This window comes from Python bivittatus, unplaced genomic scaffold, assembly GCF_059951505.1.
Source record: "Python bivittatus isolate LINGU-HERP-01145 unplaced genomic scaffold, Pbiv_v1 ctg000610_np1212, whole genome shotgun sequence".
NCBI lineage: Eukaryota > Metazoa > Chordata > Lepidosauria > Squamata > Pythonidae > Python > Python bivittatus.
In genome coordinates, this window is record NW_028277088.1 from 58,592,300 (window position 1) to 58,612,469 (window position 20,170).

The 20,170-nt window shown below is 37.7% G+C and overlaps 1 protein-coding gene across 2 annotated transcripts in view; it reads right to left on the reverse strand.

Annotated features, from left to right (window-relative positions):
- GRB10 (growth factor receptor bound protein 10) overlaps positions 1-19,849 on the reverse strand; it is a 119,505-nt gene extending 99,656 nt beyond the window's left edge. Inside the window, exon 1 of one of the 2 annotated variants that reach the window (XM_007425657.4) lies at positions 19,347-19,849. The gene's annotated coding sequence lies outside the window, so the exon portion shown is untranslated. Of the gene's footprint in view, positions 1-18,600; positions 18,624-19,346 lie in introns of those variants that run through there. The other variant, XM_025165057.2, reaches the window with a different exon arrangement.
- Positions 19,850-20,170: the final 321 nt, after the last annotated feature.

Genomic DNA, 20,170 nt, shown 5'->3' on the forward strand with positions numbered 1-20,170 from the left:
AAAAAATATGAATCTTCTATAAAATTGCAATTTCTGTTTTATATGCATTTTTTAAAAAATGCATTTCATGTTTGTGCTTAAAAGAGTACAAACTCTCATTGCTTCATCCTACTGCAAACTGCCACAAGAAATAGTAATAAGTAAATTCAAATCTGCAGTAGGTAAGTTAGTGCAAGCATTCCCACCATGCCTCATATGCATTCATTAACTGGTTATAATTATTATTAATACTGCAAATTCCAACAAGGAAAAAAAAGAATTAAAAAGGGGGAAAAAATCCTACTAGTTGACAACTTGAAAATATATAGTTTCTTCCATAATGCCAGATGTGAAAAATAAGAAACAGGGATGGGAGGGGGTGATAAAAAAAAAAAAAATCAAGCCATAGCCACTGAGAAAAATACAGTTTGTTGTGATCTTATTATAACTCCAAGGACACTACATAAAACAGGCAAATGCCTACTTAGGAACTAGAGATTTTTTTAAAAGCACACACAACAATGTTAAAACACAGAGAATATTCAGGCCTCTGAAGAAACTTCAGCTGCAACTTAAAGCAGTGGGTTTTTTCTTCAGATTTGACAGAAGTATTAAAGGACCTCTGAAAGTCAGCTGACATTTGCAAATATAGATATCTGGAACTAAAAGAAATGAAGAATTTCATTCACCTTTCTGAGATGCTGGATTCCTGAAGGTACAGTAATCTGAGGAAAACATAAAGTGGAATTTTTATTTCCCATTCCAGCATATCTGGCTTCCTGTGTGAGTTAATTCCACCCAGTAAATCTGAGAAAGTTCACAGTAAATAGGAGGGTTTTATCCACTATACAAAATGAAAAGACCTCAATGTTGTAAGCTCTCTACATTTTAAACCGATAATCTTAGCAGAGCTAACGCTTCATATATTAGTGTTGTCTTAAAAAGAACAGACAGCCTTCTCTGCTTGTTCTGGAAGTCCAACTACACATAATTTTGACTGAAATTGAATTTCTAGAAATGTTACTTTGTCTTGGTAATAATCTGATTCTTACAGTATGAAAAGTAGTTTCGGTATCTTTTATATATCTCCACATCTGCATAAGGACAAACAAAACATCTTTCTTAGTCACTGCCAACCCAAGGAGGGAGAGACTGGTGGCAGAAGCAGTCAATGAATAAACCGATAGCAAAGCACAAGATTTTATTGAGTAACAATTAAATAAGCTAATAATATTCTATGAAGTGCTGGTGTATAGGATGCTCTTCCAACTACAGCACCATCTTATTTTATTCGTTTATTAGATTTATATCCTGACTTTTTTCCAGGAACTCAAGACAATTTATATTTTTATCCACACAACAAATCTGAAAGGTGACCGACTCAGAGATACCTACAGAGTTTCCATAACTGAAGGTGGACTTGAAGTGGGTCTTCAGCAGTTTAACCTTTACACCACACTGGCTCTCTCTCTCATTTTGCACAGTCTATGAAAAATGATCCAGATATCATTCAGAGCACCTCCAAGAGGAGGGGAGTTTAATAGTCTTGAAGAGGTCCAGGAGGGACCACTTTTCAGAATACAAAAACAATACAACCCACAAAAGAGCCTCCTCGTGTGAGATAGGCAGCTATATAAATATGATTGATTGATTGACTGATTGATTGATTGATAGACAGAGACAGAAGAAAATTCATCACATATATGGGCATTTAACATTTTATAAAGGCATGTATTAGCCATCAATATAATCTCTGAAACACTAGTGACTTTGCTTAGTAAGTGAATTCAAAACAATGTGATTTGTAAAGTACAGCTACTCTCAGATAAATGCACACAATCACATTTCAACACTCAAATAACCACATACTAAAACAAATATAGAAACAAAACAAATGCCAGTCATATCTATGCTGAGTTCTATCTTTTGTAACCATCCTTCTGCAGATGCTACAGTGCAAGATGGTCTAAACCGTTGGTTCTCAACGGGGGCGGTACTGCCCCCCGGGGGGCGGTGGGAGGATGCTGAGGGGCGGTGAACTTGTTTTGGGCGGTAGGGGGGCGGTGGGCATGTTTTGGGTGGTAGAGGGGTGATGAGCATGTTTTGGCATTCGAACTTAATTTTAAAACTCCCCCAAAAATTTATTAAATCGATTATCCGGTTTACACCATTTGTACCAGCAATAAAACGAACTTACGCGACGGCTGCCCTCACGCACTTCTAAGAATGGTGAGACGAATTTGTATTCTAGGTAGGATGACCTTGAAGAACTCGACACTACGATTCTTCTCTGATCCCAACCAGCACAGCGCATGCATCAGCTGTTTTCCTGCGCGATTAATTGCAGCGCGTGCGTCAGCTGTCTTCCCGCGCGATTAATCGCAGTGCGTGCGTTGAGCATCCTTTCAATATGAATGTTTGATTTGACCTGTGTTTCTTGAGTTGCTTTTCGTTCGCTTCATTTCTGTTTTTTCCGCTCAGTTTCGATTTATTTTCATTGTTTATTTGGCCAGTCGGCTAGGTAAGTGCGCTTATTAGTTCTTTATCGTGGTCGTGAATTATTAATTTTGAGAAACTAATGAAACTTTGAAAGCCAGCTTCCAGAATGGTGATCGTCTCACAGAATTTTGGCTTCAAAGTAACATCAATCACCTCTACCCAGGACTGTGGACTATCATCAAAAAAAATTTTAGCGTATTTTGTTGTTGTTTTTTTAATTATCTAATTAAGAATAAAGAATTTTTAAACATTAAAAAAGCATTTGCAAAAAAAATAAAATTAATAAAATTCAAAATTTTAAAAATTTTAAAAATTTTAAAAAATTAAAAAACGAGCATCAAAAAAATAAATAAACGTATTTACAGCATTTTGAAATAAACGTATTTACATAAAAGAGCATTTAAGCATTTTTTTTTTTTTACATTAGTCATTTTAATTTTAATAAAAGGAATGCAATTACCTTCCAGGGCAAAAGTATCGAGTTAAATCGAACAAATTTGGTGTGTAAGTCTACTGAAAAAAATTACTTAAAATTTTTGCCTTTTATAATTCAGTAACTCCCCCCCCCCAATACCCTAAATTACAGGATTTTCACAAAGCATTGAAAAATTACAAGATTTTCACAAAGCGTTGAAAAATTTTCCACTCCTTAGGGGGGCAGCAGCTTCAAAAAGGTTGAGAATCACTGGTCTAAACAGTTCTGTACCCCGTGGTAAAACATTGCTAAGAACTACTAGTAGACATACACATAATCTACAGATAAACTTCCATGCTTAAAAGGAAAAAAACCTAAGGGAGGCTCCAAGACTGAAACATGTTTTTAGCCAAAGCCGTTTGAAGGAGTGTCTCCTTACTACAGAAGTGTCCCCAAGTCTATTCAGTTCAGTATTCCCAACACTCCCTTGGCTGTCAGATGGCAATGCCTTAATTAAAACCATTTAATCTAAAGCTGACTAAGTTTGGTTGCTTCATTTCTTTGAGCATGTGCTTTAATTGTGTGTTGTATTACAGTATGCTTGCAGCAATGAATCCCTACTACAAATTCCATGTGGATCATGGAAAATAATCTCTTAGACAGATCAGAGCAAAGTCCCTGATAGAGAAGCAAGGTGGTGGACCTGAAAGAGAGAAAGTATTCCCCTAACTGGCACTCTCCAAATGCACTGAGACCCCAATTTCAAACCAGCACCAGCAAGGACTTCTGAGGCTTGCTATTTGAACACTTCAGAAGAACAGTAGGTTGGAAAAGTCTGACATAAAAAATTGACTCTTCTTTTTAAACAATAAAATGAAGTTATAGGTCAAAAGGTTACAAGTACGTTTTTTCTATAACTAACTGTAGCATTAGAAGACATGACACACCCTTCTAAAATAAATAAATGTTCACCCTTCTGCCAGGATTCATACAGAAACATACATGTTCAAAAACTATGAGAGAAGAGAGAGCATCTACCATTAAGGCTTGGGGGGAAATAGGGTGGTAAGGCTCTTTCTGAAATACCTGTTTCCATGTATAGGCAACTAAAACCATTTCCTGGATATCAGCTGAAAACACTAGGGAGGAGGGCAGGAAGGGAGGCAAGGAGGCAGATAAGCACAACTGGTGTTGTTATATTTGTATCCTGTCCTTGCTAGATGTATTTTTGGCACACATCCATACCATCGGGACTCACTGCAAAGTAAGGAATAACAGTGTCAATCAAAGCAGAAGTTCAAGGTTTGATTTTAAGGTCTATTAGTAGTTCAATGTCCTTTGCCGACAAAGATCCACATAATCAAAGCTATGGTTTTCCAGTAGCAATGTATGGCTGTGAGAGCTGGACCATAAAGAAGGCTGAGCACCGAAGAATTGATGCCTTTGAACTGTGGTGCTGGAGAAGACTCTTAAGAGTCCCCTGGACTGCTAGGAAGTCAAACCAGTCATTCTTAAAGGAAATCAACCCTGACTGCTCATTGGAAGGATTCATAATGAAGCTCAAGTTCAGATACTTTGGTCACCTAATGCGAAGAGAGGACTCTTTGGAAAAGACCCTGATGCTGGGAAAGATTGAAGGCAAAAGGAGAAGAGGACGGCAGAGGATGAGATGGTTAGATAGCATCACTGAAGCAATGAGCATGAGACTGAGCAAACTCAGGGAGGCAGTGAAGGACAGGAAGGCCTGGTGCAATATGGTTCATGGGGTCACAGAGAGTCGGATACGACTTAACAACTGAACAACAACAACAACAAAGTTGTTCAAACTGAAAAGAATAATAATAATAACTTGCATGTCACAGACAATGTTATTGAGAAGACTGCAATGGAGTCACATTCTTCCCCCCACCTTAAAAAATAGCATAGCAAAATGAATTGGATTGAATTCCTTTACAGTCCATCCTTCAAGGAACAGAATTCTGACCTATGTTGGGCTGTGTTTTAAAGGCTGGTCTCTCACAAAGAAGGGACAGCCATTAGAATGAGTTAGAAATACCCTTTAACTATTTTATTTATGGCATCTTCCTTCCTTCCTTCCTTCCTTCCTTCCTTCCTTCCTTCCTTCCTTCCATCCATCCATCCATTCATCCATCCTTCATTCTGAACTCTTCTCCAGTAAGAGTTTGAAGTTCACACTGTGCAAAATGTTTGATCCCAGGCCACATCCCTGAAGCAGAAGACACTGAGCAAATTTAAGTCAGTTTATTGTGAAGGCTGGACAATGGAGACAACAGGAAACAACTGATGCTAGACAGATCAGAAGTCACTAACTTCTGATGTATCATTTCCATGAGGTTTGAAGCAATAGGAATTATTTCCCTTTCTTGGGAAAAATACAGAAAGGGGAGGAAAGTTCAGAATACCTTCTATCACAGGAAATGTTGTGTGATAATATTCCAGATACAGAAAATGAAATGTATCACTATTGGTAGTTTCAACTGAGTTTTATTTTTACTATCAGATAATTCTAGCCTAGTGGTCTAAACTGGGACTGGGGGGTGGCAACACCTCACAATGGCAAAATTATTTCTGTACTGTTGCCAAGAGAACTTGCACAGATGTGAAACTTGACTCCTGGTGATTACATGGGCACTTAAGGGCATCTTTACCCCCCCCTTAACTGTTTCATGGACTGATATTTTGTTTGTATTGCAACAGACCTCTTTGCCCTTTCACATATTAAGATTATAACTTGATTTAGTACCATTATTTCCAAACACAGTTCAATTACTTTTACAACTTAGCCATTTTATATATTATTTAAAATGAAAATATCAGGAAATATTTCAAAATCATCTTCCCAAAGAAAAGCAGGAAAGAAAAATTCCCTAATTTTTCTGGATTCTCTTTCCCAAGCCTTCACATATGTAGTATTAAGCAAAGATGGCAACAGATGAAGAAATCCAAGACGGTCAGGTGACTGTAGTCCAAGAATACAACACAAATAATACAAGGCTAAGGGAGTTCAAGGGCAGCAAATGAACAGGTCTGAAGAGTACTCACAGAGGACATGGACATGGATGCTGTTCCCCATTAAAGCATTAATATCTTGGCCTTAAAACCCCTACACCAAAAATCAACTGTTTTCATTCAGATCAATTCAGTCACAGCATTATTGGACACAAGATGTAAGTTTAAACTACAACTCTTATTTCCAGGGCATGTTTCTTTGCCACCAAGTCCATAGTCTCTATATTCAAGTGTGTGCTGAAATGTCAGATTTAGCTACTGGAAACCTACACACCTGTCTGTTAAAGTTCTGCCTCATCCTAAGATGAGGATCTTCTAAGAGGATAAAGGCAGGAGAAACAAGAATGCAAGTAAACTTTTGGTTTCCACAACTAACCCAGAGACACAGGACTTCCTAGTATTGTTCCAGAGAAGTTGCCAAGGAGGTAATAGCAGTAGGAGAACAAAGCTGAAGCAGACAAACCCACTGAAATGCTGCATTATGGGATATGTCACAACTTCTATTGATAGTTATTCTCATAATATTGAAAAAATATGTAAAGGCTTAAATCTATTTTAACAATACATTTTAAAAATAGTATGACAAAGGCAGCTGAAAGATATAATCATAAATGTATTTTCTAATCATACTCTATTCTGCTTGCTAATACGGAGATGACAGATAAGTTAACAGACTACAAAAATAAAGATCAATGATGAGAACTTTGAGGTGATATGACAGACCTGACAAGAACAAAGGTGTATTCCAGCAGTCTTGAGAATTTGAGGAAAAGTTTCTGACCCTCATGTGCAACATCTATCGACCAAAACCTAACCATGGTAGCAGTTTGTGAAATAGGCCCCCATCTGCGATGAAGTTCCTATATTTGTGGGTAAGAGAGGCAAGCATGCCAAATGTAAATGATGCAGGAAAGAAATACAAGGTCAAATGAAGTATCCTGCTCTGAAGATGAAGAAAGTAGCATATTTGAACATGCAAGTTCTTCAGGTTATTTCTATGTCATATTTTATGCCATTATTCTTTTTCATAATGACTACCTGTCTAGCTGATCATAGGCTCTGGGTGGGCTTTTCAAGTTACTAGTGGAACTGCCATATTTGAACAAAAATGTTATTATCTTATCCAGTTCAACAACACAAGAAGATATTTCTTTTCTTGTAACAAGAGACAGCAAGGAGTTTTATCTGCATACTGGTTACTCTATATCTCTATATGACTTTCCTCTGTGGCTTCATGCAAATGTTCAAAAGCAACATGAAACTTTTGAGGCATTGCATGAGATTAATGAGACAGAACAGAAATCTCTCATAATAACCTTCTGAATCAATCCTTCTGGAAAGGATCAAAATCACTGCAACACTACCTATATCCCAACCAAAATAAATAATCTGGAAAGAAAGCCACTGAGAGATCCAGCAGAATTAACAAAGTAACACTTCCAGGTTCCATCTATTCAGCAACACACATTCACTGACAATGACCAATTATTTTGACTATCCTCTACACATGAAAGATCCATAACTCTTGATCCCATGACACATTCCAAACATAGGGAATATAGCCAAGCAGAACACTTGCTTCTTCATTTAGCAGCACTCACTCTGAAGTCACACTGACATATACATTCAGACCAAAATATAATAGATACGAGGCCTAACTGTGACTGCTGAACTAAACTTTATTGAAAATTCTCTGAGGTATCTTATATGAAACAAAGTTTTCAGTTTTATTACCCACATGTTATGAGGTCTAAAAAAACTTGTGGCTGCTTTAGGAAGCAGTACATTCGAATTGTTTTTCCAAAGGTTATCTAAATAATTAATACCAATTTCATCTAGTTCCTTCAACTTCTTATCAAGAAGCCTCAGAGATAACAAGGGCATCAGGATCAAGAAATCAAAAAAACAACTAAGTTGAAAAAACTGCCAAACTATAAATTGTTGTGTCCCAAATACTACTCTATACATTGAAACTAGTGTTATTTCCATAGAAACCTGGTTTTAGGAATATAGACTCATGTGTTGGCTAAAGCAATGAAACTGTCCAGAAGGCCCAGCACCCCCCATCCCAAATAATCTTATATGATCAACATGAGTATAGCTGGATTACCTCTTTAGAAACAAACTTGAGGGGATTTGGCTTTTCAACATCTATTATGGCATCTATAGGATCTCTAAAGGCCAAAGAAGCTATCGAAATGCATATTTGGACACTGATAAATAAACGCTTAGCAGAACAGCCCAATGCTGTGCTGTTGGGACTTTATTCAAACTTCCATCCCAGCTTCTTACTTCTTAAATGACCTCCCGGGTACCCCTGTGTACTTTTACTAGCTCAACTAAATGCTCTTTCTTCTGCAATTAATGCCAAGCAGATTTGGAGATGCCCCATATTCAGAACAGCCATGACTCCTAGAGTTTCTTATCACATACAATTTTCCAACATCTAACAGATAATACCTCTTTAAATAATTACCCAGGTAGAGCAGATTTTATGTCAAATTCCTTTTATCTGATTTTATCTGATTCAAAACCATTCATTACCCATAAGGTAATGAAATCTGTTTTTGGGACCATGCTTATTAGGAAATAAATGGTATTGCAGGAGATACAGTCTATCAGCCAATCTATTAGTTCTTTATTACGGTCACCAACCAGAATACAACAATCAATAGCAGATGGAGCAGAATAAAGAGTATAGTTTACAGTTAGATAATTGATGGAATCAAAATGTGTCTGGTTTTACAAACAGTGTAACAAAATTTGGCCATGTCCATAGAAACTAAATCATATTGGTGTGATAATAACAGCTGTACATAGAAAAAATCTGAATTGCCTGGGTATTTGTCATATAAAAATTGAACCAAAGGTTTAATTCCAATTCTGCTGCTGCATTTTATATTTTAAATTGCACAATTTCTCTTATACAGTATATGTGTTTGTAATGTTTTCTTTTTATATCCCTTATCCTGGACCAAAATAAAATAAATAATAATGATTACTACTGCTACATTTCTTCTACAATGATCTCATCTCTGCCTTCTTTAGCAATGTGTCAAGGAGGCACTGATGTTCTCAGTTGGTCTGGTAGATTTCAGAACTGGAAAGGACCCAGAAAACTGGTGGGCCTCAACTCTCCAAGCAATTTATCCACATCCTCAGACTGTATAAATTAAAGGTATCTGACCAGACATGGTATAATCCAATTAACTATCCACCATATCAAGTAACAATATCCATATCAGCATAAAATAATATTTCTTCACTGCCATAAAATAAGGTCACAAATTGATTTTTATTTTATTCTGTCAAGCATAGTATGAATCCTTAGTCTTATCCATTGTTTGTTGTTTCATCACCCTCAACTCCTCAGTATACCAAGGAGTTAGCATAATGTATAACTGGATCATGAATATTTGGCAGGTATCAGGTCACCCACCTTCATTTGGATCTGACAGGTCAGCAACATCTCAGAAAATGGTCTTGATTCCTCACCCTCCAGAGTGAACCATTGAATTCTGTCTTCTACCCCTGCAGAATTGACACAGGCAGCCTGAAGGTCAAAACTGCTCAGTTAATTATCTATTTATGCCAACAGAGTATTTAAAGCCACCAAACACTGAGATCATTATTCCTTAGGCCTATGCAGAAAACCAGGACCAAAGTATCTCTCATCACATTGGTTGGGCTAAATATAAAGAAACAGGTCCAAGGCTGACCGGTACATATGAAGTCCTGAACAGTTTACTCTGGAAAAAAGTCCATTTGGTTTATCTGACTTAGTTTCCAATTTGGAGGGACATTCTATTATGTGTGTTATAGTGCAGTCCGACTACAGATCTCCTGTTATACAAACTCCTCTAACAGTTTGTAATGATTGTTCTCAACATCTAGCCTCTTTATCTACAGTCAGTTAACCCTAGGTGGAGTTTTTTATTAATGTTATAATCCAAAATTAGAGAGGAGCACCCATCTCATAAATTTGTATCAGTCTCATAAGTTCAAAATCCACCACTGGGAAACACTGAAGGCATTTTAATTTATTTAACCAATTTATAATCTGCTTCAATCACAAGAGCAATTCTAGGTGGTTTAGCAACCATAACTAATTAGGTTTAAAACAACCACAAGGCAAAAGAAATCTACCAAGTAACATATACTTGCTAGATTTGGGGTTGGTAGATATGTGATATCCCCTGCAAACCAATACCTAACTGCAAAGTTAGGTATTATTATTCTTGTTATAAGTTGTTTTAGATATTTTGACTCAATTTGTCATTGCATGTAAAATATAGATACCATAGTCATCTTTGATCATAGTATTCCTCAAATGAGAATTATTTCCAGACTTGCAAATTCAGTTGAATGTTCAGTAAAATGAACAAGGAGCAAACTATTTCTAAGTGTGGCAAAATAAGAAAGCTAGGAATTGTATGCTGAATCTGAATTATGTAGTCCTCATATATAAAGCCCATAACTAATACTTGGGCGTTTGAAATCTTATTCAGGGCTAGGAAACCAATATTTCCCATGGCATATGAACAACAAATTTTGTACAGCTTAATCTTTCATTCATTGGCCTTGATCCAATCCTTTAAATAGCAGTTCAGTTCAGTATTGGTACAAATTCATCCAAATTTGCTGAACAGAAGAACTAGAATGTGAGTCATCAGCACACAAATGTTTCCTAACCCTAATCATTACTAAAAGGGCATAGAGTATGAAGTGTCCTAATTTGCCAGAATAGGGTATAAATGTTTTCTCTTTTTTGTTTTTTTACAAAAGGCAGGCAATTTTTGGTTCATGGAGTCTAAAATTGTTTTAGAACTGCTAACTAAAAGTGGTTACCCAGTTTTTTTGAAACTGTCAAACCCTCACAAGCAATGGTCACCTTATCTCTATAACATATTCCCTTGAGAAGTATTTGACAGATCTGGTTTCAAAACACTTCTGTCAGCCACATTATAAACCTGGCTCAAATACAGCACAGAACAAATATCCACCAAAAAAAAAAAAAAAGATTCCCTCTTCTATGAAACAACTTTTATTTCAAAAATTTAAATTAAGTTTATATTTATTTACAAATCTGTAGAACAGTCCTGTTCAGGCATCCCATATTTGCAGGTTGGACTCTGAATATCAACCTTTCTAAGTCCATTTTGTGAGACTGTGAATAAAGATAAGATTTAAACACAGTTCCCATTCTTAATCAGAATTTTAAGACTTTTAGATTTTCCCCAGATAATTTTCAACCAGAGTGGTACTTATTTGATACCTGATACCTGAACAAGAGATTAATGTCTATATTCATAAGAAAATATGCATATATGTTCCTTGAGATATGTTCATTGAAGGAATATGCTTCAGTGACCTCTGAACAACGGTAAATTAGCCCATGCATATATGAAGAGTTTTAACAAAAGCATTCAGGAAATACTGCTTAAAAGAGCAATTGTATAACACGTTAAGGTTGACAGCTTAGATTATCACAGCTGAAACAACAAAGCAAGACAATAAACCACAGATTTAAGATTGCCCCCATCTTCTTAATTACATCTGCTAAACACATGATTGATTTTACTCCAATTTTGCACTCTCTACTACTGTCTGTTCAGCAAGCACAGGTTGCCTAGGCCTACTGTAACTTGCAAACAGACATAAGAGGTATTCTTCAACCAGGTCCAGGCTAGCTATTTGTTGTTTTAAAAGGTTTTGAATGTTATTGTTCTTGGAACACTGCATAAAATACAACAGCCTTGCGATTACAGATATGTAACTTTTTATGTATGCATGTTTTTCAATTTCTTGGAATTATACATCTCCTTATCTAAGAACCACCAAAGAAACTAAACAGGGTTTGAGTATTAGAGATTTAAATAAAAAAGAGCCTCCATTCCTTTTAAGTGGAATTTTTTAAAGTGGCATAAAGGGTGAAGGGGAAAAGAGACGTAACTCTCTCCAGCCTGTGCAAGGCATAGCTAAACCAGAATGGGACCTTGGATGCTTCCCAGAAATAAAAAAGGCAGAAGGAAAGTTACTGAGCATGACTGTAGTGTCTGTTATAGATTATACTGCAAGTGTTGTTTATATTCCTGGAATAATCTTCTATGGCACAGAAAAACAATACAGTGATCTATAGATGTTTTGACTACAACTTCCATAGTATCCTGCTCCTGGTCATGCTATCTGGTTCTAATGGAAGATAATGGGCATTTGGAAGAATCTGGCAGGCAACAGATTGTCTATCCTTGTTCTAAGGCATACCCACTAAAAATAGACAAAGGGCATTTTAACAGAATATATAATCTCAGGAGACACTAAAGCTTTCCTAGACAAACCCATTCAAGAGCAATGAGTCCAAAAAAAGATACTTTTTGTTTTTATACTTCACTGGTCATATCTGGCCAATCACCTCCCTGCTTATTAAATAAGATACTGCCTTTATAGACAATTCCTTTGCTGTGTGAGCAAACTGAAAAGTATGTCAGTTTAAAATCTTGGCTTGTTTAAACCATAACTGTGACTTTACTGCTTTTTTAACATTTCTGGTTTGCTTGTAAGTCAAAAGCCTTAATTACATCTCATCATTAAGTCTTCAGAACAGTAAACATTAATATATTCCCTTTCACTTCATCTTATTTGTAATTAAGTCCGCAAAAGCTACTAGCCTGAAAGACAATAGGCTACCAGAGGAACAAAATTCCAATAAATAATATTTATTTTTCATTCTGGGTTAATATTTTCACAAAATATGCAGCTGAAAAGAAATAGACCAAGTTATTGCTAAGGCCTTTAGGGCATACCAGGCATGATATGCAAGAGAAAAAGATATTTTTAAAAATCTTCCCACATTTTACTTTTCTAGGTGAGCAAACTGCTTTAGCCAAGCAAACCTGCAAACATACTTTTCCATATCTCCTTTTGGTGCTTTGAAAAGATGGATCTTTTGACTACTGTATACTTGCAGAGAACTGGACTGTTTTTGCAGAACTTTATGGCTATCTTGAAAAACCTACACAGGGTCAGACCTGATTGGTATTTGGATGAATTATCTCCATGGACTACTAGGGCTACAAGCTAGACTGAGATTTTATTTATTTATTTTAAGAAAGCACTGACCAATCATTTCTGTCCTGTTAACAAAAATCCCAAATGAACATGCTCAGCAGGAATCAAGCTTGACCTAAAGGACACTTAACTCTGAGAGCTATTTTTGCAATCATTTTCACTGACCTGCTTTCTTTCAGAAAAGCCTTTGCCTACAATCCCAAACACCATTTTCTAAGATGCTCTTTTTAGCAAAAACAGAAAGTTCAACCTCTCATACAAATCCCTAACAAATACCCCCATTATTTAGGTTTCTGAGCTCTCTGAGAGAAACAGATGCTCTCATAAACCACATTCTGAAGAATGAAAAGGATGGCAAAATAGGCCAGAATATACCTGTGCCCACAAAAGAATTTATCAACATAAATGTTTTCTCACAGCACTAAGCAGTATATTTACCTGCACTGTTTCTTCCTTATGAACTCTGCAGATTCTCTTTTCATATAAGCCACAGGCAGTGAAATTTTAGGAGTAGAAACTGTGCCTCATCTCTTGTCTTCAGAAGCTGTTATATCTTGAGTATTAACTAACAAGTCCACATATGCATGTAATTTTAACTCAGAAACTGTTTACCAAATTAGAGTTTGAATGTTCCGATTTGGCCCAACTACCAAAAAGAAGGTATTGTTTAGCAACAAGTCCTGTTTTGATGTTATTGAGTTCAAATTTCAGCTTGTTTTAACTGTGGTTTATTAATTTAACTGGTTTATCGTTATGTCCAAGTCAGAGCAATGGTGATGTGAAGAAAGAACTGTTTTGCAGCTGATGCAACACTTAGCAGCACATTTGTCTTTCCTGAAAAAAATGTAATATGGATTTTTTGTTGCCACAAAGAAAGGAACCTACCTTACTATGAACATTCACAACAAGGGGGATAAGCAAAGTTTTACCACTAGGCATAGTAAAATAAAAAACTGTCAAACATCTTTCCTTCATAGTTGATGTTTCCCCCATATCTCTTGATGTTTAATTTTCATCACAAAGCACCTACCACCTCTTTGATTTCAATAGTCTTCAGATGTATAATACACATTTGTTTCCTATGATGGGCTAACACATCTCTCCATATAACATGTGCTTCACACAGGCAAGTTGCTGCAGTGTGACACACATTATATCAGGTGAGTGAGTCACATGTATATCAGAAATAAATTGTTAAACCCCTCCAGTAAGGTTTCTGGGGCTCAGAGATAATGACTGCTATCAGGGATGGAGGTGCAAGTTAGTGTCCATTTAGTATAGTTTACTATCAAAAGGACATTTTAATGAAATTTTACAACAAAAATTAAAGAGCATCTCAGAATCTCAAACTCTTACTTTCTGATCATATCAAAAGATTACCAAGCTCAGGAGCCAAAAATCCTTTTCATGTATGCAATAGAGAGAATGCAAAGGGAAAGGAAGTTGATTCTTGCTGTGGGGAACATGGCCAACAATCCTTGATTACTGTTTGAGCATTTGGGATAACTGCCAGAACTTGGTTATTTACAATGGGGGAATGGTGAGCAGGTAACCTAAAAATGATGAAATAAATGAGTTTCTTTCCTTATCTGTAAAATCATTTCAGCCTTATTCAACAAACTATGGTGAAAATAAACCTCATCGCAGTGTTAAATGCAAACATTTAACACTTTATAAAATGCTTAGAATATATAGGCTACCCTAATATATAACATACATAGGTTACATTATGAAAGATGGTGTGTGTGTGTGTGTGTACGCGCACATGTGAGACAACATTCACTGCCCATCTAATAATTGAAACCTAATACTTTGTCCACGTGATGGTATCTAGAGTAAGCTGTCTTTTACTACCTGAAAAAATAGGTATAATATTAAACAACCTTTCATATAATTTTATTAAAAGTTTCAAAAACAAAAGTAAAAACTAATATAAACTAATATACAGTAAGAAAGAAAAAAGAAAAAGAAATCAAAGAGAGAGCTAAAAGTGCAAAAAAGAAAAAGTACAGTAAAAGAAAAATACAAAAGAAAAAAAAGATACAAAGAAGTGGCTTCCGATCTTCTTTACAGCAGTTATAAGTACAATTATAAATTTACTCTTTCTCTAAAGTTACATCATAACTTTCTTTCTATAATGCATCCTATCTAATAATCAAAACCATAAATCATAAGTTCATTTTTTTTCTGTTTTACGCAAAAAGTCCATAAGGGGTTTCCAGTCAGCAACAACCTTTCAGAAGTACTTTCAAAAGCTGTTATAAGGGTTTCAGACATCAGTGTATGCCACACACTATGAATACTCAAAGAGCATTTCTTAAATATTATAAATACATTATTAAATATTCCCATCAACACTCACTCCTATTTGTTTTTTATGAGCATACTATTTTTTCTTGAAACATCCCTGATAGAGATTTGAGCTGTGAAAAAGATTCAAACTTCACTATTTATTAATCAGATTTATTTACTTGCAAAGATTTAATCCAAAACTCTGTGCAGCTCACAAATCATTCAGGACAAAATATTACAAATTATTAAAACATCATCCATAAACATTCAATAAAAGAACCTAAATACAAAATATAAAACCAGCAGCCACTCCAGTCATAGCACTATGCCCCCCAAAAAATCTGGCAAAAAAGGAGCTCTGTTTAAGATAATAGAGAACTCCCTAAAAGTCAATAGAGAAGGGACCAACATAACCAATCTGGGGTGGCCACTGAGAAGACCCATACTCCATTCCCATCCCAAATCCACAGTATATCTTGTCAGTTTACATGCACAGAATAGGTAGTGTCCATTGAGAGAAGAGGATCCTGCAGGTACAAGGATATAACACTGATATCCTGAATTTTCTCCTCCAACTTTTCCCCATAACACAAAGTTGTTGGGCAGAGGCAGTGATTGGCCCAAAGTCATCCAGTGAGCTTCTGAGAGTGGACTTAACCCTGAGTCAGCTGAATATCAACCCAAAACATGAATCATTACATACTACCACTCGGCTTTAATTTTCAAGTTGCTCTGTCAGTTGTCATCTTCTTTAAAGAGCTCTTCTTGGAAATAAATGTTCATTTATCTGTTAGATAACAAACCTATCTGCAAAAGCTAAGGAGGGTCAGACCTGATTAGTACTTCGATGGGAGACCATTAAGAAATATCAGGGCTATAAGATAGACTGGGAAGTAAAAAAACACCTTAGAAGAAGGTAGTGGCAGTCTATTTCCACCTAGCTGCCAAGAAAATTACATAGATGTGCCATGCCAAGGTCAACCACTTTTTTATTCCTTCATACTGGTCATCTTAAGGAGAGTCCTGGGTATCAAAGCATTAGTAGAGCTTAATTTAAATGTCTGCAACTTTCTCCCATGTTCTATTAGAAGAGCAAAAAGAGACTCATGATTACTTTATCCCCTCCCTTTTTAAATTTTGTTAAACTTTTGCACTTTCTTTGCCATGAATCCTTATGAACTCTTCATCAACTCTTCATAAGGAAGCCTGAGATCTTGAAAGCCTGAAAACAATTATGGGACACTAAGTTGGTCTGATATTATGTGCCATCATGTCATTTTCGACTCCTAGCGATCATCTCTACGATGATCTGTTCCTAACCTAGTCTTTCAGGTCTTCCAACAGTGCACTCATCACCACTGTAACGGAATCCATCCACCCTGCTGCTAGTCATCCTCTTCTTTGCTTTCCTTCCATCTTTCCCAGCATTAGAGCTTTCTCCAGAGAGCTCGGTCTTTGCATAATGTTTTTTAAGTAGGATAATTTGAGCCTGCTCATTTGTGCCTCGAGTGACAACTCTGCATGTTCCTTAATATTTATTTGGAGTTTACCTTTCCATTAGCCTTCGCTTAGTAGTAATAAACAGCTGGAATTTTTAATGGCAGTTTGCTGCTTCTGCACTTGCTTCATTCCCCAAATCTCTGCCTCCTTAACCCTACCCACATTGGTCTCCTCCCTCCCCTAATCCTGAGATTAGCCTTGCTGCCATTCTTAGTACTTTTAAATATCAATTAAGTGGCCCATGAGAATATCAGAAACTCTTCAGTTTATTTGATAGCTTAAACAACTGAGGGTACATGATGCATGGGTGGGGGGAATTCCCACAATAGTGAATCCATTAGATCCATTAGATTCATGGTTAGAATGAATTCTAACCTAAAATTTTTACAACTTTACAATAATGGAACAAAGAGGAAGTATTTCTAATACTGTACACATTTTTTTTTTGCTACCAACTGTTCATAGTTACAAAGTTAGTTACTTTGAAAAAAAGAAAAGGTACAGCAGCTGTACAGCCCAGTGAGAAAATTAAACAGGCAATCACTATCACCGCTTACTCTTCCATTTAATCTATTCCACTGCTAAAGTACACTGTATACTTTGAATGCATTCTCTCAGATCATACAGAGGATTGAGAAGATCCTGAAAACCTGACCAACACATCTTAGGAACTAAGGAGATGCCTTCCCAGAATTGTTTTCAAACTGCAGATTTTCCACAGCAATTAAACGAACAAGTTTCCTTGATGTTAGAAAGTTTAGTATCATCTGCTAAAAGCTTTAACTCATTTTTTTTGTTTTGAACACTAATTACATATATTCTCCAGCCTAAACAATGAAGACCATTCTAAATACGTACAACAATAATCGAATGGTTGAATCTGCAAGATCATAATCTTAAGTGATAGAATCTAGTGTAAAACTCCAAATAAGTTTATGAATCAATGTTGAAATGAAAGACACTGGCACATTTCAGATTAAAAAATACACTCATCCACATACAAAGTCCAGCTCATTTGGCTGTGGGGGGGAAGGGGGGAATGAAAGGGGGGGAAAAACTTGTGTCTATAATCAAATCTATTGCTGAAATCATAGCCCTACTGAATTACCTTCTGGATAAACCAGGCTAAGGTAGTTGAGTAAGTACATATTCACTTTGTTGGAAGTATTTCAACCAGCATAGTGGGAGTAAAGTGAAGTGCTGTATTGTAAAAAGAAACACAAATGGCAATATAGAAAGACATATGAAAATAGTATGGTACACCTTTTGTTTTAACACAAAAAGAAAAAGGGACCAGAGTTTCCCTTTACCTAATAATGAGCAGTCAGCAAGTAACAAGGATGTATTCCAAGAACACCTTTATGGACATGATTGCCAAACATGATAGATGTTTTTGTAAAATCTTATGTCATGTAAATTAGTAGCATCAATTTAATTTGGTTCTGATACACTTTAAGGATAGTTGACTCCTCTAATCCAGAAAAGATCACAATGCAACGTTGCCAAGCTTTTTCTAACATTTGGGGGGGAGGGGTATGTTCATCTCCAAACATAAGACTTTGGGATTAAACGGACAACATGGCCTCTGCCACCACTCTTCCCTCCACTCTTAATGGTTCCAAAGGAATTAACTATTTGCATGTTCTATGCTGCTTAATTAGGGGAAAGAGAATAGAAAGTTTAATACTCTTTGCAAGTTATCTTCTGCAATTTTGAGAAAATAAACAGCAAGCCAAAATTACATTAAGTGGGGACAATGCATCTGTAAGGCCCACACTCATATCTTCCCAGATTACAGTTCAAAGAGTATGTCTTACCAGGCTGTTGCCGGATTAGCTCCACAATTCTTTTGCCTCCCCCTTAAGTCTTTAGAAGCATCCTCTCTTCCTCCCCACCCACCCCCATCCAATCTCTGGATTGACCGACTCCCCGAAGTAGGCGGGGCAGAGAATAGACCGCACTACCAACCACAAGTGATTGGCATAGCCGGGCAAGCCCCTCCAATCTAGTTACTTAGGAGGGGGGGGAATGGGAGGAGGAGAAAGATGAACTCCACCCTTATTTTATGATGCAATGTGGAAAAGACACAGAGAGCGAGTTCAGAGAAACAAAGTTTCTACGCCCCAAACCTTGGGGTTTTTTAGTGGAATGAAAGCCCACACAGCAAAGATTTGTGTAACCCGGGAAGAAGCACTGCTCTATTCAGGCATTTCCAAATGGTTCTATAAACTTCTAATCCTCCCCACCCAACCAGCGGCGCGCGTGCCAAATGGAGAGGAGAAAGGCGAAGGCGTGCTTATTAAACGCAAGGGAATTTACTTCCCAATAAAGACAGCTCGAACCGCCCAGCTTCCCAATCGCAGGCGAAAGGCCTCCCTGCTCCCGTTGCAAGCGAAGTACTGTAAAAAGACCTCCGTCTTTCTGCTAGCACCCCCGCTCTTCCACACGGGACGCGATCAAGGCGCCCTGTGCTCAGTTGCTAGCCCGCTTCTCAACCACACCAAAGAAACGGAAAGCGAGGCGCGACCGAACACTTTACCTCACTTCTCCAGGCAAGACTTACCTGCCAGGTCTCGTGCTCTCCTCCAGTGGCCCTTCTGTTCACCCTGTGGCCTCCCTTTCCCTCTGGGCGACGGAGAACTCGAGAGCGCTGTGCGCCCCCGCCCCCTCTTCCTTCCACACACTCTCTTCTGACCGCGCTGATCGGATCAAGTTTAGGGCGGACTAAGAACGTCAGTGCGAGAAGAAAGAGAACCGGGGCAGGCAAGGAGGAGATCCTCTTGCATCAGCACCCGGAACTTTCTTGGAGGCGAGGGAAGGCAAAAAAGAAACTCCTGGCGTCCACACGTATACAAAAACCCGCATACAAATAACCAAGCAAGCCCGGTAGGAGGAAGAAGAGAAGAAAGAGTCGGGGGGAGGAGTCTTCTTGCTCTTTCACGACTATGTATTTACGGTTGCTTATTGGCTTTCCTCCCCAAGGTTCCTTGTATTAACCCGGGACTACTTGCCCGCGCCACCGCCGCCGCCCGCTAGCACTTGCTTGGTTGCTCAGCTGACTCTTCCCAACCCAGCAGACGTCCCCCTCCCTCTCCCCCTTAACTGGGCCTTAAGCCCTCCCATCACCGCGCCTCCCGCTGTCTGCTTCACGCAGTCGCAAGCGATCGTTTCTCGGCCATGTATGCTTCGGGAGTCTCCCAGAGGCTGCTTCTAGGAGCCGGTAACTTTTTTCTGAGACAGAAGGGCTATCGCCGTATTCCCACGTAGCCAAGGAGCGTGTGCTCACACGCGCGCACTCCTCGGCCCCTAAAGTGTAGCCGGGCGCGTAAGACACGACAGGCTTTCCTGGTTAGGTTGGGCTGGCTTTGGAGTCTGAACTGAGCCGTA